This window comes from Oncorhynchus nerka, linkage group LG10 (genome assembly GCF_034236695.1).
Source record: "Oncorhynchus nerka isolate Pitt River linkage group LG10, Oner_Uvic_2.0, whole genome shotgun sequence".
Classification (NCBI taxonomy): Eukaryota; Metazoa; Chordata; class Actinopteri; order Salmoniformes; family Salmonidae; genus Oncorhynchus; species Oncorhynchus nerka.
Window position 1 is genome coordinate 38,372,054 of NC_088405.1, and position 21,893 is coordinate 38,393,946.

Below are 21,893 nucleotides of genomic sequence, written 5' to 3' on the forward strand. Positions count from 1 at the left end.
TTTCAATTAAGTAAATTGGCTCCCGATGATGTCGGTTTAGCTTGATTCAGCATTGATTGCCGGATCATCCTGTCCCTGAGGGGTATACTACTCAGGCTTTTCTAAAGTTAGCCAGCTTCAGTTAGCGTCACATTTCAGCTTGGGTTTCATCCATGTTACGACGATGGATATTGCTCGTCCGCCTGTCGCTAGCAGGCTTCTTTTTTTAATTATAAAAAAAAACAAGCTTTTTATTTTATTTTTTATCTGCACTTGTCGAGAGTCGCTAGTCGAATGCCGAACTCTTCATTGAGACAATGCTGAAGCATCAATCCATGGGCAAGTCAGTGCCACATTTTCATTTATGCCGAAATCAAAATAAAAGAAAGTTATCTTGGATATTCAGCAGGCTATGGTGTAAAATAGGCTTTTAGAAGTGCTGTTTTTATTTTATTACTTATCGTTAATGGCGTCTTTGGTGTGCTTATCAATGCATGAGCAGCTGTTTTTTTCCCCACTCCTATGGATCAAATAATTGTATGAAAGCTGCAATGTGTAACTTTTTGGGCGACCTGACAAAATTCACATTGAAATGTCAGTTGTATATCTGTCATTCTCATTTGAAAGCAAGTATAAGAAGCGGTAGATATGTTCTATGTGCTCTCTTTCTATGCTTCCCGTTTTCAGTTTTGTCTTTGGGATTTGTACATCAGCTTCAACAGCTGAAATATTATATTTTTGCTTATGGAAAATATAGATAGATGATTCTCTACACTATACTTGCTTGTTTTGTCACATAAACTGAATTTAGGCAAACTATTTTAATTTTAGAAACCAGAACATGGCGGAGCGATTTCTGAATAGTTTGCTAAGTGTGTCCTTTGAGCATGTGTCGATACTAATAGGAACGAAAGAAAGGCAGCACTGATTTCTGATCAGCTTTCCCCATTAACATAAGGACATAATTATTCCACAATACTGATGACGGATCATCTCCTAAAGCGATATCACCTAATGGCTGCAAATATTGCAGAAGTTTATTCGAATGCTTACCCTATAATAATGCACTCAATCACAGATTCATTTGGCACATCATTGTGAAAAGCTTAGGTTACAGATGTATTGAAACATATCACAGACAGTAACCTACAAGTAGCAAATTAGAACTCAATTGATTGAACATGAACAATTATAGCCTTCCCTACTGTTTATATTTTAATACAGTCATCTGTTTTCATTGGAAGCATATTTGTATATGTTGCTTGTTTGTATCAATTGCAAAGACATTGGAAACTTTGAATTTGAGGTCAACTTTGTTATGAAGTTATCAACTGTCACAGAGAGATGGATTAACCTTGTGATTCTATGTTTAGCAGAGATCTTCTGTGTAAAAAGTAACGTGGGAGGGCAAAAAAGCTTCTAACCACGCACTTACAGTGCCTTCAGAAAGTTTTCACACCCCTTGACTTTGTCCACATTTTGTTGTGTTGCAAAGTGTGTTTTAAATGGATTTAATTGTACTTGGATATCCACAAAATACACTGGCAATGTGGAAGAAAAACATTTGTAAAAAATATATTAATCACAAATATATCTTGGGGCGGCAGGTTGTCTAGTGGTTAAAGCGTTGGGCCAGTAACCGAAATTTTGCAAGATCGAATCCCCGAGCTGACAAGGTAAAAATCTGTTTTTCTGCACCTGAACAAGGCAGTTAACCCACTGTTCCTAGGCTGTCATTGTAAATAAGAATTTGTTCTTAATTAACTGACTTGCCTAGATAAATAAAGGTTAAATTAAAAAAATAATTGTTAAGTATTCAACCCGCTGAGTCAATACATGTTAGAATCACCTTTCCACATCTGTATTGTGCAACATTTTCCCATTATTATTTTCTAAATTATTCAAGCTCTGCCAAATTGGTTGTTGATCATTGCTAGACAAACATTTTCAGGACTTGCCATATATTTTCAAACAGATTTAAGGCAAAACTGTATCTCGGCCACTCAGGAACATTCTTGGTAAGAAACTCCAGTGTAGATTTGGCCTTGTGTTTTAGGTTATTGTCCAGTGTAGCTGGTGCATAGAAGTCAGGCGCAGGAGAGCAGAGATGAGTGGACAAAGCACTTTACTAAGGCAATCGTTTGCACAGAACGCAGCCGCGTTACAAAACAAATGTCCAACGAACAAGTGAGGCAGCACAAAGTACAAAAACCCAAGTACAAAGTACCGGTTGCCACAAAGCACGGGTAATAAAACAAAACACGGCGCAAACCAGCCAGAAGCGTGCCAACCTTGACAATAAACAATTTCACACACAGACATGGGGGAACAGAGGGTACACGACAAGTAATTAGGGAAATGTAAACCAGGTGTGTGGGAAAACAAGACAAAACAAATGGAAAATGAAAGGTGGATCGGCGATGGCTAGAAGACCGGTGACGTCGACCGCCGAATGCCGCCCGAACAAGGAGAGGAACCGACTTCGGCGGAAGTCGTGACAGTCCTGCTGAAAGGTGGAGTCATCTCCCAGAGTCTGGTGAAATTCAAACTGAACCAGGTTTTCCTCTAGGATTTTGCCTGTGCTTAGCTCCATTACGTTTATTTTTTAATCCTGAGAAACTCCCCAGTTCTTAAGGATAACAAGGATAGCCATAACATGATGTAGCCACCACGATGCTTGAAAATATGGCGAGTTCAATACAAACATTTGTAAAATATAGAAAAACAAAACAAAAACATAATCATTCCAAAAGATCTTTCAGCACCCCGATGGAGTTGAGCTTAGACAAAAATGTGACAGAGTTGATGTTTTACGGACTTGACAAAGTGCATATTTTTTTTATTTTGAAGTAGTATACAAAATAGCAAAAAGCTTGTTGACAGGTTGTGGTCATGGTGATATCAATAATGTTTGTTTAAATCTATCAAAAGTAGAGGACCTTCAGGAACATTAATTGTTTTGTTGCACTCCATCAAATCAGGAGATAATTTCTGATACATTTTTGACAAATCTGACGGACTAAAACTCAGGACACATTTTTTAGGAATTACAGTTTTGAGGGAAATATTACTTAGTCAGTTAATATTAATTTTTATCCAGTTTTTAGAATTTTAAACACTTTTATGGAGTGTGAAATTGTAATCCTTTGCTCTAAACAAGGGCAGTTCCTCACACACAGCAGACATGGAAATTAATAACATAACAACTATTTAGAAAATGTAGAAAATATAGATATTTTTCATTAAAATAATTTTAAAGCTCAAATCATGAAAGAACATATACAGTGGGGCAAAAAAGTATTTAGTCAGCCACCAATTGTGCAAGTTCTCCCACTTAAAAAGATGAGAGAGGCCTGTAATTTCATCATAGGTACACATCAACTATGACAGACAAAATTATTTTTTTAAATCCAGAAAATCACATTGTAGGATTTTTTATGAATTTATTTGCAAATTGTGGTGGAAAATAAGTATTACGAAGCCACAAGATTCAACAACATATACTGAACAAGTCCCACAGACATGTGACTAACAAATTGAATAATGTGTCCCTGAACAAAGGGGGGGCGGTCAAATCAAAAGTAACAGTCAGTATCTGGTGTGCCCACCAGCTGCATTAAGTACTGCAGTGCATCTCCTCCACCTCCTCCTCCTGAAATCTTCCAGATTTGCCAGTTCTTGCTGTGAGATGTTACCCCACACTTCCACCAAGGCACCTGCAAGTTCCCGGACATTTTTGGGGGGAATGGCCCTAGCCCTCACCCTCCGATCCAACAGGTCCCAGACGTGCTCAATGGGATTGAGATCCGGGCTCTTCGCTGGCCATCCCAGAACACTGACATTCCTGTATTGCAGGAAATCATGCAAAGAACGAGCAGTATGGCCGGTGGCATTGTCATGCTGGAGGGTCATGTCAGGATGATCTTGCCGGAAGAGTATCACATGAGGGAGGAGGATGTCTTCCCTGTAACGCACAGCATTGAGATTGCCTGCAATGACAACAAGCTCAGTCCGATGATGCTGTGACACACCGCCCCAGAAAGTGACGGACCCTCCACCTCCAAATCGATCCCGCTCCAGAGTACAGGCCTCGGTGTAACGCTCATTCCTTCGATGATAAATGCGAAACCGACCATCACTCATGGTGAGACAAAACCACGACTCGTCAGTGAAGAACCCTTTTTACCAGTCCTCTCTGGTCCAGCGACAGTGGGTTTGTGCCCATAGGCGACGTTGTTGCCGGTGATATCTGGTAGGCCTGCCTTACAACAGGCCTACAAGCCCTCAGTCCAGCCTCTCTCAGCCTATTGCGGGCAGTCTGAGCACTGATAGAGGGATTGTGCGTTCCTAGTGTAACTCGGGCAGTTGTTGTTGCCATCCTGTACCTGTCCCGCAGGTGTGATGTTCGGATGTACCGATCCTGTGCAAGTGTTGTTACACGTGGTCTGCCACTGCGAGGACGATCAACTGTCCATCCCGTCTCCCTGTAGCGCTGTCTTAGGTATTTCACAATCTGGACATTGCAATTTATTGCCCTGGCCACATCAGCAGTCCTCATGCTTCCTTGCAGCATACCTAAGGCACGTTCATGCAGATGAGCAGGGATCCTGGGCATCTTTCTTTTGGTGCTTAATTTCCTACCGTCTGTAATCTGTTAGTGTCTTAACGACCTTTCCACCGGTGCATATTCATTAATTGTTTATGGTTCATTGAACAAGCATGGGAAACAGTGTTGAAGTTATTTGGATTTTTTATGAATTATCTTTGAAAGACAGGGTCCTTGTAATGCTCCGGGTGTCGTGGGTGTGGAGTCAAATGCAGGAGACAGAGTTCAATGCTGTGCGTCTTTTACTAGCACCAACGCAACACAGGGTGCTCACAAAAGTAATGTTCCCAAACACAGGGCAAAAAGTACAATGGAAAAAATCACGACTAAGCACGTACCTCTTACAACAGAGCCGAAAGTTTACAATGAAATAATCCCGCACAACAACCAGGCGGGCCGGCTGTCTAATAAAGACAAACTAATTAAACATGAACAGGTGCTACCACTAAACATACAAGGAGGGGGAGGAAAAACAATCAGTGGCAGCTAATAGGCCGGTGATGACGACCGCCGAGCGCCACCCGCCCGGGAAGGGGAAACACCCTCGGTCGGACTCGTGACAGTCCTGAAAAGGGGACGTTTCTTTTTTTGCGTTTATATTTTGAGTTTATATTGATATACTATAGTATTCACTGTAGGGTTTTTGCTTTTACGCAAAACACTATAGTGAATACTGTAGTAGACAGGCAGGCAGGCAGTATACTATAATTCTATAGTAAGTAGTACAATAGTTTTCTATAGTAAACTGTAGTATTTTCTATGTAGGTAATGACCAAGTGAATGAATTCTACATTGCTCAAAAAAATAAAGGGAACACTAAAATAACACATCCTAGATCTGAATAAATGAAATATTATTATTAAATACTTTTTTCATTACATAGTTGAATGTGCTGACAACAAAATCACACAAAATTATCAATGGAAATTTATCAACCCATGGAGGTCTGGATTTGGAGTGACACTCAAAATTAAAGTGTAAAACCACACTACAGGCTGATCCAACTTTGATGTAATGTCCTTAAAACAAGTCCAAATGAGGCTCAGTAGTGCGTGTGACCTCCAAGTGCCAGTATGACCTCCCTACAACGCCTGGGCATGCTCCTGATGAGGTGGCGGATGGTCTCCTGAGGGATCTCCTCCCAGACCTGGACTAAAGCATCCGTCAACTCCTGGACAGTCTGTGGTGCAACGTGGCATTGGTGGATGGAGCGAGACATGATGTCCCAGATGTGCTCAATTGGATTCAGGTCTGGGGCACGGGCGGGCCAGTCCATAGCATCAATGCCTTCCTCTTGCAGGAACTGCTGACACACTCCAGCCACATGAGGTCTGGCATTGTCTTGCATTAGGAGGAACCCAGGGCCAACCGCACCAGCATATGGTCTCACAAGGGGTCTGAGGATCTCATCTCGGTACCTAATGGCAGTCAGGCTACATCTGGCGAGCACATGGAGGGCAGTGCGGCCCCCCAGGAAATGCCACCCCACACCATGACTGACCCACCGCCAAACCGGTCATGCTGGAGGATGTTGCAGGCAGGAGAACGTTCTCCACGGCATCTCCAGACTCTGTCACGTCTGTCACGTGCTCAGTGTGAACCTGCTTTCATCTGTGAAGAGCACAGGGCGCCAGTGACGAATTTGCCAATCTTGGTGTTCTCTGGCAAATGCCAAACGTCCTGCACGGTGTTGGGCTGTAAGCACAACCCCCACCTGTGGAAGTCGGGCCCTGATACCACCCTCATGGAGTCTGTTTCTGACCGTTTGAGCAGACACATGCACATTTGTGGCCTGCTGGAGGTCATTTTGCAGGGCTCTGGCAGTACTCCTCCTGCTCCTCCTTGCACAAAGGTGGAGGTAGCGGTCCTGCTGCTGGGTTGTTGCCCTCCTACGGCCTCCTCCACGTCTCCTGATGTACTGGCCTGTCTCCTGGTAGCGCCTCCATGCTCTGGACACTACGCTGACAGACACAGCAAACCTTCTTGCCACAGCTCGCATTGATGTGCCATCCTGGATGAGCTGCACTACCTGAGCCACTTATGTGGGTTGTAGACTCCGTCTCATGCTACCACTAGAGTGAAAGCACCGCCAGCATTCAAAAGTGACCAAAACATCAGCCAGGAAGCATAGGAACTGAGAAGTGGTCTGTGGTTACCACCTGCAGAACCACTCCTTTATTGGGGGTGTCTTGCTAATTGCCTATAATTTCCACCTGTTGTCTATTCCATTTTCACAACAGCATGTGAAATTTAGTGTTGCTTCCTAAGTGGACAGTTTGATTTTACAGAAGTGTGATTGACTTGAAGTTACATTGTGTTGTTTAAGTGTTCCCTTTATTTTTTTGAGCAGTGTATGACTGTCCTACATGAAAAGTTGTTTAGAGAGCAAATAAAGTAGGACTCGTAAACCGTTTTTTAAATTTAAAAAAAAAACTTATTTCAACCTCTTTACCTCCTGGAGATGGTTGGTCCCTCAGGTACCAATGAACACTTAATTTATTCATTAAATGCCATTATCAGATTATCTCAATTAATCAGTGTTCTGTTTCAGTAAATAGAGTCGGAAGATGACAGAGACTCACCTGAATGCGTTTCAACTCCTCACCCCTGCTGTCGAGAAGCAAGCTGCCAAATGGGGTTGTTGAATGAGGGGTTCTGATTAAGAATGGATGATGTTGGTACAAGGGGAAGCTAAACAAAACAAGCAGGTGCCGAAACAAGGGCCCAGGCTTATCTCAGAGCATGAATAATGTACAGGCGGAAAGCACTAACATTCTGTTAGCACCGTTAGCTGTAAACAGACAATTAACATAGTATGAGAACTGCCTAGTAGTGGGCTAGCTGAGGTATTTCCTTGTCCTTAGGAGAAGGGGGAGGGGTCATGGTTTAGGTCCACGAACACACAAATGCACACACATGCACACATTGCCACATACACACACACGACCTGGAATATATAATTTGTTAATTTATCCTTTATTTAAACAGGGAGTCACATTGAGATTAAAAATCTATTTTACAAGAGAACCCTGTACACATTACAATAAAAACAGAATATTAAAACAACATATACTACTTATACATTACACAAATTTAAAATCTGTAAGTGATTTCCGAATTGAATCAAAGTCATGCTGAAGTTCACGAATGGCACAGGAATACAAAACTGGGTCATCTGCATAGAGATGAATCTGCATAGAGTATAAACAGTGTTTCCGATGTCATTAATATACAAAGTGAACAATAATGGACCCAAAATTGACCCGAGGAACACCTTTTTGAATCTCAAGAAACTTCTGTCGCTAAGATACAGTTGAAGTCGGAAGTTTACATACACCTTAGCCAAATACATTTAAACTCAGTTTTTCACAATGCCTGACATTTAATACTAGTAACAATTCCCTGTCTTAGGACAGTTAGGATCACCACTTTATTTTAAGAATATGAAATGTCAGAAAAATAGTAGAGAGAATGATTTATTTCAGCTTTTATTTCTTTCATCACATTCCCAGTGGGTCAGAAGTTTACATACACTCAATTAGTATTCGGTAGCATTGCCTTTAAATTGTTTAACTTGTGTCAGGTAGCCTTCCACAAGCTTCCCACAACAAGTTGGGAGAATTTTGGCCCATTCCTCCTGACAAAGCTGGTGTAACTGAGTCAGGTTTGTAGGTCTCCTTGCTCGCACATGCTTTTTCAGTTCTGCCCACAAATGTTCTATAGTATTGAGGTCAGGGCTTTGTGATGGCCACTCCAATACCTTGACTTTGTTGTCCTTAAGCAATTTTCCACAACTTTGGAAGTATGCTTGGGGTCATTGTGGGGTGACAGGTAGCCTAGTGGCTAGAGCGTTGGACCTGTAACCGAAAGGTTGGAAGATCAAATCCCCGAGCTGACAAGGTAGAAATATGTCGTTCTGCTCCTGAACAAGGCACTTAACCCACTGTTCCTAGGCCGTCATTGAAAATAAGAATGTGTTCTTAACTGACTTGCCTAGTTAAATAAAGGTAAAAAAAATGTATCCAAACTACTCTTTCAAGTGCTGGCTTTGAAATACATTCAAACATAAACCGTGCAGAGATAAAAGGGTGATTAAATGCATTAATGATATCAATTTTGTCAGTAATAGGGCCAGAATCTAAATTAATTTCTTGGGGGAGAGAAGAGGAGACCCTTCAGTGATTTAACCGCTTTTCAAAATGTAGCTGGATTCCCTGTACATTCAGATAGTGTATTAACATAATAATCAGATTTTGCTTTTTTAACTAGTTTTACACACATATTTATCAATCGCCGGAAAGACTGCCAGTCTGGGCCCGAGTCTGTGAATCGAGCTTTGGCCCAGGCACCATCTCTGAAGTGTATGACTCTGGACTGAACCAAGCAACGACGACAGCAGCTTATTAGCATTGGCCTCACCTTTCCCGGAAAACACTTTTGTGTGTGGCAACTCATAAATAGCATAACAGCCAGATGAAAAAAAGAGCTTTCAAGTAGTTAAACAGTTACTAATGTGAGAAAGCTTCCAGGATAATGACCATTGAAGTCCCACTCTGTGATATTTGCAGCAGTTTTTGATTATTTGAATTATATATCCATTTATTTTTTGAAGAACATCAACCAGTCAATGGGAAGATACAGATATGTTTATGGGCCTTAGCGTTGAACTGGCTCCCTCCCTCCAGAAGACATTGGTTGACTGAGTATGTTTACATGCTGTGGTCTGTGGACCTGTAGCACTTATCAGGGACTCAGGGCCCCAAGAGTGAGCTGGAAGCTTAGAGAGAGACTTGCTTGTGAAAGGAATGAGTTTGTGATATTTATAGACCTGAAATACTACAAGAGGTAGAAGATGTTTGACTTTAGTCAGCCGTTTTTTGTAGCCTGGTCCTAGATCTGTATGTGCTGTAAATGCATGTGCTGAAACTAAAGCAAATAGCTATAGAACAGGCTACCTTTCCACTGAAATATGCCTGTTCTTAGACCTTTTTTTATCCAGGTTTATCTCATTGAGATACAATCTATTTTTCAACCAACACAGCAGCAGGGGGGAACAAAGTTTGAGAGAAATATCATACTGTAACAACTGACCGAAATAGACACACCATGAAAAAGAATTGACATAGACACATACATTTCAATTACAGAAACATACAAGCATCGTAGATAAAAATAAAAAATCTAAAATAAACATATCATATGTACCACACCTTTTGAAGGTCGGTCGTGGTGTACTGTGAGGCGAAGCATGCCACAGTGCCAGTACTGGCTCATCCCAACCTCTCTCTCTCTGGTCCATGGGATTGAGGTATGGAGGTCTGCCAGTGGAAGGTCAGGGAGATAAGGTGTTCAGCCAGGAAGATAGGGAGCTGCCGCAATTACCGCCACGTCGATGAAAAGGCCTTTAAATATCTGCCGTCCACCCCCTGAGATGCAGGCGGGGACACCTCCCCCCGCTCTCTGTTCCCGCGTGAAGGCCAGTACCAACCCTGGCTGGAACACACACCATGTACTGTAGATGCAAACTCACATCATTATAGGCGCTGAAACTATCTGCTCTCTCTCACTCAGTCACACGCGCACACACACACACACACGCGCAACCCTGAGTGAAGGTCAGCTCCAACCCGGAACCCTCACATACTTGTAGACACACTAGTCTTTAGCTCTTTCTCTCTCCCCGTTCCCGAGTGAAGGCCAGTGCCAACCCTGGAACACAGTGTAGATGCACACTGAAATGTAAACACATTGATACCCTTATCACTGTCTGTCTGTCACACACACGCACCAGTCTCACACCTTAATCTGTGATCCAAGGGGAGGAGATGCCTCAAGCGGTTTACTGGGTGAAATTTACATTTATACTGACATGGGAAAGCAGGTCTACCCCTGGAGCGTAACTAAAGCTAGGTTGGCGCTAGCCTCTCTGAAATAGGCAATTTCATGCAGATAGCAATTCCTGGGAGGCTGCAGTTTTTCAGCCACACTTTTCTGTCTTTGAGCTTCTTGTTTGAGGAAGATGTGCCACTCCCATTGCCTCAGCGAGTGGTTTTCTCTCCCCTCTCTTCTGTTTTCTCTGTCTGTAAGTGGATGTGACTTGTTGTAGGACAAATGCTGCATTGGCTCTTTTGCTCTTTTCTTGGTGTCTGCTTTGAATCTGTCAGATGAGATCGCATTATGTGACGTCCCAATTAGAATCTACATGTGCACGATGTTTTGATTTACCCTTGAATAAGGAGCTCTGTCTTCTGTCTCTCTAGCGCTGACTCACACACGTTTTCTCTGTTCTGTCACATTCTCTCTCCCTCTCTCCATATCTCTCTGTATCTCTCTCTCTCTCTTTCTGTGTGTTTCGCTGTCCCTTCGCTTTAAGCAAAAACTCTGATGAGAGAATGTCATTAACTTTCCCCCGTCAATATTTAATCCAAACTGCTTTTGAAGCATTTTTTCGTTGATGATAAATTTGGCATTCTAATGTAAATTGATGTAAAATGAGAAATATGCTCATTGGAGCATGGCCTAAGTCTTCCCTGTTTAGAATGAACACATTCCTCTAGCACCTCATTTGTTTTGCCAGCGCTCACATGCTTAGTGGGAGGCGTACATAGCATGAACTCTCCCTCTAATAATTTACTTATCTATTAAACATTCTCTGGGGAAATGTTATGTCTCAGACAGCTATAGGGGATGGGTCTCCCCAACACCCTATGCTAATAAAAACAGTTAATAATTAGTTGTAAACCCATTCTAAGGGGCTATGGGAAAATCCAGATGGCAGCTAAATGTAGAAACATGGGCACATATCTGGAAATTCTCAAGGCATTTGGTTTAGTGTGGTGAGATGTGCATTGCTTTTGACACTAGCCTTTTGGTGCATGTGACATACATGTACTGTAGAAGTCATAAGGGGTCAGAATTGGGCACAAACAGCAATGTAATGCTGCCCGATGGATATAAAGGGGTCTTAGCTAATGTAGTCAGATCAGCTGTTGAGTGGATGGTGCTTATAGGTTCCAGCAGAGCAAGGTACCATCCTTTCCAGCATAGAGACTCGAACACAGAGATGGCATTCAGCCCTGGAAGTGACCAATTACACCATACATCAGGTGGCTGATGCAACTCCCATCGCTGTGACATTAAAAAAGGACATTAGTGGTGCATCACAGGCCCATTTCCTCTGGGAGAGAGAGAGAGATGGTCTGGGCTTGGATTAGACTGGCAGCAGGAGGTCAGAGCAACACTGGCAGAGGAGAGATAGTGTCAGTCTCCTGATGGAAAGGAGTGTGTGTGTGTGTGTGTGTGTGTGTGTGTGTGTGTGTGTGTGTGTGTGTGTGTGTGTGTGTGTGTGTGTGTGTGTGTGTGTGTGTACGTGTGTGTGTACGTGTGTGTACGTGTGTGTACGTGCCTGCGTACGAGTACTGCTGTGCATGTGTGCGCGCAGTGGAGTTGTAGAGGATAGAGACGATAATATAAATCACTCCCTGAGGCTCGAAACACATGATACTCATCTAACCCCCTCTGAATCTAAACTAGCATTTAACAGCCGCTAAACAGGATAAGAGTGGCAAGAGTCAAGGAGCTCTGGGCCTTAATGCTGCCATCCATCTTGACTCAATCCCCATGGCATGCAGTGAGGATCATAGCGACTGAGTTGGGTCTTTTCAAACACCTTGCTGATGCTCTAGTAGTACATCAGTGGTAGGTATTGAAATGGGTACAGCAATGGGATGTATTGTAATGGGTACAGTGATGGTTAGTATTGTAATGGGTACAGCAATGGGAAGTACAGCATTGGGTACAGCAATGGGAAGTACAGCAAGGATTACAGTAACGGCAGGTACAGCATTAGGTACAGCAATGGGAAGTACAGCAAGGATTACAGTAATGGCAGGTACAGCAATGGGTACAGCCTTGGTAGGTATAGCAATGGGTACAGCAATGGGAGGTATTGCAATGGAAGGTACTTACTTATGCAAGCAAACAGGACCAAAGCTATGTCAGAGAGCTAAATCATTGATTGCTTGGGCCAACAAGCAGGAAAATCAATCAACAACAGTCAATGGCACCAAACCCCTGATCAAATCAAATCACATTTATTTATATAGCCCTTCGTACATCAGCTGATATGTCAAAGTGCTGTGAAGATACCCAGCCTAAAACCCCAAACAGCAAGCAATGCAGGTGTTGAAGCACGTTGGCTAGGAAAAACTCCCATGAAAGGCCAAAACCTAGGAAGAAACGTAGAGAGGAACCAGGCTATGAGGGGTGGCCAGTCCTCTTCTGGCTGTGCCGGGTGGAGATTATAACAGAACATGGCCAAGATGTTCAAATGTTCATAAATGACCAGCATGGTCAAATAATAGGTCTGGGACAGGTAACACGTCCGGTGAACAGGTCAGGATTCCATAGCCGCAGGCAGAACAGTTGAAACTGGAGCAGAAGCACGGCCAGGTGGACTGGGGACAGAAAGGAGTCATCATGCCAGGTAGTCCTGAGACATGGTCCTAGGACTCAGGTCCTCTGAGAGAGAGAAAGAAAGAGAGAATTAGAGAGAGCATACTTAAATTCACACAGGACACCGGATAAGACAGGAGAAGTACTCCAGATATAACAAACTGACCCTAGCCCCTTGACACATAAACTACTGCAGCATAAATACTGGAGGCTGAGACAGGAGGGGTCAGGAGACACTGTGGCCCCATCCGATGATACCCCCGGACAGGGCCAAACAGGAAGGATATAACCCCACCCACTTTGCCAAAGCACAGCCCCCACACCACTAGAGGGATATCTTCAACCACCAACTTACCATCCTGAGAAAAGGCTGAGTATAGCCCACAAAGATCTCCGCCACGGAACAACCCAAGGGGGAGCACCAACACAGACAGGAAGATCACATCAGTGACTCAACCCACTCAAGTGATGCACCCCTCCTAGGGACAGCATGAAAGAGCACCAGTAAGCCCGTGACTCCGCCCCTGTAATAGGGTTAGAGGCAGAGAATCCCAGTGGAGAGAGGGGAACCGGCCAGGCAGAGACAGCAAGGGCGGTTCGTTGCTCCAGAGCCTTTCCGTTCACCTTCACACTCCTGGGCCAGACTACACTCAATCATATGACCGACTGAAGAGATGAGTCTTCGGTAAAGACTTAAAGGTTGAGACAGAGTTTGCGTCTCTCACATGGGTAGGCAGATCATTCCATAAAAAATGGAGCAATACAGGAGAAAGCCCTGCCTCCAGCTGTTTGCTTAGAAATTCTAGGGACAATCAGGAGGCCTGCGTCTTGTGACCGTAGCGTACGTGTAGGTATGTACGGCAGGACCAAATCAGAAAGATAGGTAGGATAGGTGAAATCAGCCCTTGCCTTGACAGGAAGCCAGTGTAGGGAGGCTAGCACTGGAATAATATGATGACATTTTTTGGTTCTAGTCAGGATTCTAGCAGCCGTATTTAGCACTAACTGAAGTTTATTTAGTGCTTTATCCGGGTAGCCGGAAAGTAGAGCATTGCAGTAGTCTAACCTAGAAGTAACAAAAGCATGGATGAATTCTTCTGCATCATTTTTGGACGGAAAGTTTCTGATTTTTGCAATGTTACGTAGATGGAAAGAAGCTGTCCTTGAAACAGTCTTGATATGTTCGTCAAAAGGAGAGATCAGGGTCCAGAGTAACGCAGAGGTCCTTCACAGTTTTATTTGAGACGACTGTACAACCATTAAGATTAATTGTCAGATTCAACAGAAGATCTCTTTGTTTCTTGGGACCTAGAACAAGCGTCTCTGTTTTGTCCGAGTTTAAAAGTATAACGTTTGCAGCCATCCACTTCCTTATGTCTGAAACACAGGCTTCTAGCGAGGGCAATTTTGGGGCTTCACCATGTTTCATTGAAATGTACAGCTGTGTGTCATCCGCATAGCAGTGAAAGTTAACATTATGTTTTTGAATGACATCCCCAAGAGGTAAAATATATAGTGAAAACAATAGTGGTCCTAAAACGGAACCTTGAGGAACACCGAAATTTACAGTTGATTTGTCAGAGGACAAGCCATTCACAGAGACAAACTGATATCTTTCTGACAGATAAGATCTAAACCAGGCCAGAACTTGTCCATGTAGACCAATTTGGGTTTCCAATCTCTCCAAAAGAATGTGGTGATCGATGGTATCAAAAGCAGCACTAAGGTCTAGGAGCTCGAGAAGAGATGCAGAGCCTCGGTCTGATGCCATTAAAAGGTAATTTACCACCTTAACAAGTGCAGTCTCAGTGCTATGATGGGGTCTAAAACCAGACTGAAGCATTTCGTATACATTGTTTGTCTTCAGGAAGGCAGTGAGTTGCTGCGCAACAGCCTTTTCTAAAAAATTAGGCCGATAGTTTTTTATATTTTCTGGGTCAAGGTTTGGCTTTTTCAAGAGAGGCTTTATTACTGCCACTTTTAATGAGTTCGGTACACATCCGGTGGATAGAGAGCCGTTTATTATGTTCAACATAGGAGGGCCAAGCACAGGAAGCAGCTCTTTCAGTAGTTTAGTTGGAATAGGGTCCATTATGCAGCTTGAAGGTTTAGAGGCCATGATTATTTTCATCATTGTGTCAAGAGATATAGTACTAAAACACTTGAGTGTCTCTCTTGATCCTAGGTCCTGGCAGAGTTATGCAGACTCAGGACAACTGAGCTTTGAAGGAATCCACAGATTTAAAGAGGAGTCATGATTTAAAGTCAGGAATCATGATCTTTTCCTCAAAGAAGTTCATTAATTTATTACTGCTGAAGTGAAAGCCATCCTCTCTTGGGAATGCTGCTTTTTAGTTAGCTTTGCGACAGTATCAAAAATAAATTTTGGATTGTACTTATTTTCCTCAATTAAGTTGGAAAAATATGATGATCAAGCAACAGTGAGGGCTCTTCGATACTGCACAGTACTGTCTTTCCAAGCTAGTCGGAAGACTTCCAGTTTGGTGTGGCGCCATTTCCATTCCAATTTTCTGGAAGCTTGCTTCAGAGCTCGGGTATTTTCTGTATACCAGGGAGCTAGTTTCTTATGAGAAATGTTTGTAGTTTTTAGGGGTGCAACTGCATCTAGGGTATTGCGCAAGGTTAAATTGAGTTCCTCAGTTAGGTGGTTAACTGATCTTTTCTATCATCATAAAAAGTAGTTGTGATTCTTCTGATGTTTGCTAACAGAGGTCTGTGGGGTTTTCTCCATCTTCATCTGTCTGCTTTGAAGGACAATGAAAACAAATTATTAGTGAAAAGGCTTTCTCCCCCTCTGTGCATTCATGTACAGTCAATGGCCTTGTTAATACTTCACCAGTGGTTTACTAGGTTGGCCCCATGCCAACCTTTCTAAAAATGGGAGGACTCAAAGTGTGCCCTCTCCTCTGATGCTAATCTAGGCCATGTGGAGGCTGTGCAGTAGCAGGGCAGAGATGAAATAGAGCCGTAGGTAACAGGGCTCGCTAAGGAGTGGAATGACAGCAACTGGTTTAGGTTAGGGCTGTCAGATCATACACCTCCGCTAGAACCTCCAGTACCTGTCATCATCATCGCTATCCCTCTACCTGACCTTGACCTATGACATCAGCATAGACATGAACAGGTCTCTCTTGCAAAAGAGATGTTATCTCAATAGGAATAACCAATATAAATCAAGGTTAAAAGACTGCGATGTTTGCGACAGCATCACTTTTTCACAATGCTGCCACAGCATCAAGGCTTGAATAGCATTTACATAATTGTGATAAGGGACGTAGAATTGATTACTGCTTACAGCGTTTAACTGTCATTTTCAGATGCTAAACAGATCAGGCATCCATATATTGAGTCCAGGACAGGTCCTTCGGGAATACCATTCTCTTCATCTTCTTCGTGTTCTCCATTATCAGCAGCATCAATTTAGCTATCATTCAAAGAGAAAATGGCACCTAATTTTATGGTCCTTTATATGAAGCACATACAGTGCTGCTGTTGGAGTGGGGTTGGCCATGGGTCAAATATTGATCAGGAGGGGAGGGGGAAGGGCAGGAGGAGTGCGGATGAATGAGCAGGGGCCATGGTAAATGCTTCAGCAGATCGATTAAAGAGATGTACATTTGCGCCATAGGAGCACACCAATAAATCCCCCATCCCAACTGGTCCCTATAGACCTTTTAATGGCTTTTTGAGGAGGAACGGAAGTGAACCCTGGAACCCCAAATAACTTCTAGTGTGTTTGTAAACAACAGCTGTTCCATCACAGCTGTAAACCGCTAGCTAGCTAAGCTAGCTAACTTAGTACAGTTGTTTTACTATTCACAGGTGGGATGGTCCTCACGACCGGGGACAAATCCATTTATTATTTTTTTTTTTAAAGATGATAGATTTCCCAAAGAAGCATCGCAGCGAGCTATATTGCTTGCATGGATAGTAAAGTTTGTTAACAGCATGAGGTGGTGGCGCCAGGATCATGTGTAACACACGGGTAAGTTGTTTATCAACTTGACCATCTAATCTAGGTAACGTCAGCTGGCTAGCTAACTACAGTCGTGGCCAAAAGTTTTGAGAATAACACAAATATTAACTTCCACAAAGTTTGCTGCTTCAGTGTCTTTAGATATTTTTGTCAGATGTTACTATGAAATACGGAAGTATAATTACAAGCATTTCATAAGTGTCAAAGGCTTTTATTGACAATTACATGAAGTTGATGCAAAGAGTCAATATTTGCAGTGTTGACCCTTCTTTTTCAAGACCTCTGCAATCAGCCCTGGCATACTGTCAATTCACTTCTGGGCCACATCCTGACTGATGGCGGCTCATTCTTGAATAATCAATGCTTGGAGTTTGTCAGAATTTGTGGGGTTTTGTTTGTCCACCCGCCTCTTGAGGATTCACCACACGTTCTCAATGGGATTAAGGTCTGGGGAGTTTCCTGGCCATAGACCATGTTTTGTTCCCTGAGCCACTTAGTTGTCACTTTTGCCGTATGGCAAGCTGCTCCATCATGCTGGAAAAGGCATTGTTCATCACCAAACTGTTCCTGGATGGTTGGGAGAAGTTGCTCTCGGAGGATGGGTTGGTACCATTCTTTATTCATGGCTGTGTTCTTAGGCAAAATTGTGAGTGAGCCCACTCCCTTGGCTGAGAAGCAACCACACACATGAATGGTCTCAGGATGCTTTACTGTTGGCATGACACAGGACTGATGGTAGTGCTCACCTTGTCTTCTCCGGACAAGCTTTTTTCCAGATGCCCCAAACAATCGGAAAGGGAATTCATCAGAGAAAATGACTTTACCCCAGTCCTCAGCAGTCCATCCCTGTACCTTTTGCAGAATATCAGTCTGACCCTGATGTTTTTCCTGGAGAGAAGTGCCTTCTTTGCTGCCCTTCTTAACACCAGGCCATCCTCCAAAAGTCTTCGCCTCACTGTGCGTGCAGATGCACTCACACCTGCCTGCTGCCATTCCTGAGCAAGCTCTGTACTGGTGGTGCCCCGATCCCGCAGCTAAATCAACTTTAGGAGACGGTCCTGGCGCTTGCTGGACTTTCTTGGGTGCCCTGAAGCTTTCTTCACAATAATTGAACCGCTCTCCTTGAAGTTCTTTATAAATGGTTGATTTAGGTACAATCTTACTGGCAGCAATATCCTTGCCTGTGATGCCCTTTTTGTGCAAAGAAATGATGACGGCACGTGTTTCCTTGCAGGTAACCATATTTGACAGAGCAAGAACAATGAATCCAAGCACCACCCTCCTTTTGAAGCTTCCAGTCTGGTATTCAAACTCAATCAGCATGACAGAGTGATCTCCAGCCTTGTCCTCGTCAACACTCACACCTGTGTTAACGAGAGAATCACTGACATGATGTCAGCTGGTCCTTTTGTGGCAGGGCTGAGATGCAGTAGAAATGTTTTTGGGGGGGAATTCAGTTCATTTGCATGGCAAAGAGGGACTTTGCAATTAATTGCAATTCATCTGATCACTCTTCATAACATTCTGGAGTATATGCAAATTGCCATCATACAAACTGAGGCAGCAGACTTTGTGAAAATTTATATTTGTGTCATTCTCAAAACTTTTGGCCACGACTGTACATATAAATAGGATAGACAGCCATCCAATAATTGTTATTTTAATGACAGAAATATTAGCTTGATCTGCAAAAAACAACAATGTTAGCTACCTAGCTAGTAGCTAAGTTAGCTATCTAATGAACAGATTTCCAGACCCAAAGAGAGAACTATGGCAATATAAAAATATAATTGCAATGAAATATCAAATGTCATAACACTTAAGAATAATGAAGCAAGTCCTGGTCTAATTTATTTTTTCCTAACCTCAGATACAGAGACCTGTGAAAGCTGCTAAACCCTGTCTGCGAATGAAGGTTCCAAAGAAAGTCCTGGAGAGACTCAAGGATATATCTCTCCAATGGGTTATAGGTAGCCTGTATGCTATTGTTTAACTTTTAGAATTGGTTGTAGGACTACAAAAATACTGTTTAAAGTAACAATGCATACACCTAGAACATGCATGCTCAACTTTGCTCATAGAACTACTGGCTGTGCAGGTTTCTGTTCCGGCCCATTCCTGACATTCTGTTTATTATTTGTATTAGACACTATTCATTTAACTATTCAATCATCTCTTGTATGACATGAAAAAAGTGTTGATTCTTTTAATTATGTATAGTGTCTTTTTTGGTCATTGAACATTCCCAGTTTGTCTGTTTTATTTGGTTGTCACTCACTCTCTTATCAAATCAAATTGTGTTGGTCACATACACATATTTAGCAGATGTTATTGCGGGTGTAGTGAAATGCTCCAACAGTGCAGTAATATTGTCTTATGATATTGAACAGATTTGCAGCTGAAGCTGATGTCCTTGATCATTGGTGTGGGTCTAACAATCCCTGTATGGCTGATGTAGAATGAAACCCCTGTCCACAACAGCACTTCATACCCACAAAACAGCATCCATTATCCAACCAAAACTATTATCTTGGTTGGGCTAGGATAACAGTACTTTAGGTCTCAGGGCGGGTGACAACACCACAAGATGGCTACTAGGGCTTTGTCTCAATTTGTCTTTCCGTAATTGCTCGCATCCTAGCTCCTCACTTGTATTGTATTGTATCACAACTGACCTTCTTCAATGGGTTTTGAAAAGGAGGCGATGAGAGAAATCGAGGAAGAATTAAGAGCACTCACCTGTCAACTAGCTCCCATGTGCTACACACTCACCCCTCTGCTACACTCACTGAACTCCTTCTCTGCAGACTGTGAACTCAGTCACTCTAGCACCCACATAACTAATCTGGTGGCTGTTTAATTCTGCTACATTGACTCAAATCATACAGTCGTCGGCTGAGTTATACAGTCAGTGAGGTAGGAGGTGAAAGGGGTGTGACAGTAGCAGAATTTGCTACAGGTGAGTTCTAGTACCCAATGTGATGTGATGTCATCCCCCTAAAACTTGAAGTAGTGTCTCCTCCTGTCTATCATTAAAATCTATATTTTAATACTGTAAGCATCTCCTCCTGCAGAGCCTTTACTGTGGACACTCTCTAGGGTATTTTTATTTTGCCTCCACTATCCATGCTCTACCCTTTTGCTTCCAATGCTTACAGTGGATGAGAGATTATTTATGGCATCCATGCCCAATGTAGACAAGTGATGGGATTAGTATTGGCCTCGTGGGCATGTCCAATGCACTTGTACATATGGTTTGTCATTTATATACTGAAACAGGATTAGCAAATCATCACACATTGTTTGCATTTTGTTGAGGTATTTTCTCCATTTGAAAGTATACTATTAGAAAATTAGGAAAAGCACTCACACATCGGAGATTACTTGTGTGTTGGAATCCTTTGCTAATAACTTGAAATAAAAGAAAAGGCTGATACTGGCACTTTCTCTTTTTCATTCTACAATTAACGAGGATAACCATGTTGAAGGATACCGTGCAAGCCCTACCCTTATACAGACTTTAAGGATGACATGCACAGGAGACAATCATGACTCAGGATATGACCCAGATGCAGACACAGGAGGTGGATAGTACAGTTCTCAAAGTACAGTTCTCAGTTCTCCTGGAAACAGGAGACAAAGGGCTGTGAGACATGGGTTTAATTCTGGACACATGAAAAGTGGGATGTATATGGAGGGTACTGGGTAACAAAAGACGAACAGCAGAGGGGGAAAGGGACGATAAATTGGGGTGATAGTTTGCAGGACTCTATCCGGAGGGGCAGATCCCGAGTGGACAGCCATATCCTCTGCCCAAGCGGGGAGCAGGGGTCCGGTGGCAGTCCGCCTGTCATTGGTACCTGGAGGTGGTCTTGAGAAGAGCGGTATGGCGACAGCTATGGACGAACACCTGGGCAGAAGGCATATTCCACCCACACAAGTTGCTGGTTCCATGTGGTGGGATTAGCGGAGACAAGGCAGCAAAGAGTTGTCTCCAGGTCCTGATTGGCTCGCTGGCTCCCAGTTCGCCTTCCAGAACAGGGACGAGAACTGGGGACCGCGATCGGAGACCAGATCAAACGGCAGTCCATGGATCCAGAAGACGTGCTGCACCATGAGCTAGGCCATCTCTTTAGCTGAGGGCAATTTAGGAAGGGGAATAAAATGGGTGGCTTTGGAAAACCGGTCTATCACCGTAAAGATGGTGGTGTCGCCATCATCCTACATTCATCAGCTACATTTAGTTTAGTTAAATTGTTGGCTGTCGTAAGGGAAATCCATCTATCTATCTGGCTAACAAGGTAAGCTGATCGCTCTCGACCTTCACGTAATGCAAGCTCTGTGGTTATTTGCTATGCTAAGTTAGCCAAATGTAGCTAACTCCAGCACCTGAGCAAACGGGAAATAAATGTTGTCTGATGATTTTGTTTAGTGGGTCTGGTATTAATAATTAAATTTGTGTATATAACTTGTTTGTTCAGTTTTTTGGTTGGATCAAGAAATATAAACTTGCCATTTTGTGCTAGCTGGACAACTAGCTAGCTAGCTATTATGGCATACTGCAGCGCCAGATCTATCTGCCTACGGAATCTGACTGACAGTCGTGCCGATTTGCATCACGGACATTTTGGAAGTTGATTCGCTGCTTCTCTCCCATAACTCCACCCCATAGTTACTATTGCTATGATGAATCCGTGCGCGAGAAGGTGTCGCGGGAGATAACTAGCTCGCTGGATATGGCGAGAGGCAACAGTGTGCTCTTATAACTAGCTAGCAACCCTTTTTTACTGTATAAATTAGCTTGATTTGGTTTGTATTTATTTTACTTTTCCATTTTGAATAAAGAAGACTCAGTGG

At 43.0% G+C, this 21,893-nt stretch overlaps 1 protein-coding gene across 1 annotated transcript in view; it reads left to right on the forward strand.

Annotated features, from left to right (window-relative positions):
• The window catches only part of LOC115134910 (adhesion G protein-coupled receptor A3-like), a 277,905-nt gene that overhangs the window by 171,977 nt on the left and 84,035 nt on the right, over window positions 1-21,893 (forward strand). The gene's annotated exons all lie outside the window — the stretch shown is intronic.